A 2291-nucleotide genomic window follows, 5' to 3' on the forward strand; every position below is an offset into this window, starting at 1 on the left:
ATTAACTTTGTGAATTCTTTATTTTCGTGTGTCCCTGTATTTCTTGTGCAGCTTCAATCATTTTGTTGAGACTTCAGAACATACAGGCTGAGTATGGTGTAACTCACAAGTGAGGCACAAATTGCTATTTTGAGACAATTACAGTGAATTTTATGAAGCTTTGATTTGGCTCCAAACATGCATCCACCACTTTAAAGTGGAGTTACATCATCAGGGATTGGAAATTTAGCTGGAAATTAGGACTTCCCATTTATGTTTTACACCAAACAGTTGTCAGTTCAAGACCAGGTATGACAAGAATCTGGGGGTTTTCTTTCAAAATTTCGAGAGCTACAGGTCACATCAATCATATTTTTTCCACTGTAGAGATGTCCAGTGGCAGGCTGGGAGAAAAATGTCTGCTCTGTTTCTGTTCTGGGGGTTAAGCCCTGCCCTGCGGGGAGGTAGACCGGGGGTTTGAATGATTTGAAAGTTGAGTTAGACTTGGTGCTTAGGATTTAACCTTAGCAAATGGGCTGCCCGTGGGTGGTGGTATGTGAAGGAGAGGAACCACCAGTGTTAAACGTTATCTGCGTGGCCGCAGCTGTGGGCTGTGAGTGTGTGCTAGGTAAGGTCACAGCATGGGCAGCGTGTGTTGAGCCCCTGGGTTGGTTACCTGTGCATCCAAACCCACCGGAGCTTAAAAGAGGGCTTCTGTGCCTCAGCTCAGCAGCACACCTGTAGGCACCAGAATTTCACAAAGCAATACAGGGCTTTAAATTTTTCCTTGGGTGCTGACTTCTGAGGCCTAAAAGATTTTGGGGTTGTGGTGGGTTTGGGGTGTTTTTGCTTTTGTTTTGCCTAAGCATCCTTTGAATGCAAAATTGTCTGGCTATGTGATGAACTAGGTGGGAGGGATGTGGTAAAATAGTCCTTGTGGGGCTGTATAAGTTACCATGGGGTTTATAATTAGAAACCGAGCTCTGGCTAGTCTCGCTCACTGCAACATAGAAAGCAAATGGAAGGTCCTGTTCTGCCTGTCTTGCCGTGGCCCTTGTGCCTTCTTACCTTTACATGCATTTAAAGGGAAGCCAGAGGCTGCGTGTGGAGCTGTTAGTACAGTTTGATCTTGCTCTTTATATCAGATATCTGAGCAGCCACAGATTGAAAAGCTTCAGTAGCGTCATTGAAGGCAGCCTGGGCCCATATGCCAAGGTGATAAAGTAAAACTACCTGCTGTAGCACTGACCTTCCTAAAACCAAGCCTTCCCCAGGAAGTGTCTGTTCTGTCTGCTTCATTTATTTGATTGCTTCGTCAGGACACAATTAATGAAGAGAGTAGACTAATCAGTTAAGAGAGTTACCTTGAGAAGAAGGTAATGCTTTCTTGGCTAAGAAAGGTACATGTGACTCCTAGTTTGTAATCTTCAGAAGATAATTTTGGTCTGTGGATAGAGGATGATTATTGGCTGAAATTTGAAGTTAAAAAAATCTTACTTGGCAGTGGTTTATTTGGAATTCAGTGTGTTTGCGTGCATGTAAACATCTGTATATTCTTACTGTGTTCTTGCTAAAAAAGTAAATTTCATATATGGGGTTACGATTGCATATTTTGGCACCTGGGTACTCCCCCCTCCGCCTTCCCAAGCTCTTTCCAGCCAGTGAGTGTTTCTTTTTCTGTCTATCCCACTTCCTTTTCTCTGGCTCCTTCCAGCTGCCAGTGTCTCCTGCTCACCCCACTCTCACTGACTTACAGCTCTTTATTCCTGGTGGTGGTGACAGCCTTGGGTCAGATCTAAGCATATATCCCCTTATTTGGCCCACTTTCAGGTGGCTTTGCCATGTCTTTGGATGGAAAACAAGAATTATGTTTGTCAAAAGATTTCTGAAGCATTGACACAAAGGCTGAGCTGGATAGGGAGAAAGAGAAGCTGTTGGGGAATAGGGAACCAGCAGACTGGACACACAAAGCAGCCCATTCTGTCCTTTGGTTTGATGCACCAGCTTTGGAGGGCTCCAGACAATTATTGTGTGCTTATACTTTTGCTGTGACGAAATTAGTCTCCAGCAAAACTTCACAGACGTGACCGTATGCAGCATTTTGCTGCAGTGATTTGCAAAAACTCATGCCTAAACCAGAAAGTGTTCTTACATGTGTATGCAGGCAATTTCTTGTTCTTTCTCCCTGCCTGTATTGGTGTCTTGTCCGGTATTTCCTGGTTGCAAGTATTTGAGATCATAACCTGTGGACTTTGCCAACTGTTGGTGAGCGCGCTGGGGTCTGACTGTCTAGATCCCATACCTTTGTGTAA

This window comes from Falco peregrinus, chromosome 4 (genome assembly GCF_023634155.1).
Source record: "Falco peregrinus isolate bFalPer1 chromosome 4, bFalPer1.pri, whole genome shotgun sequence".
NCBI classification, from domain to species: Eukaryota; Metazoa; Chordata; class Aves; order Falconiformes; family Falconidae; genus Falco; species Falco peregrinus.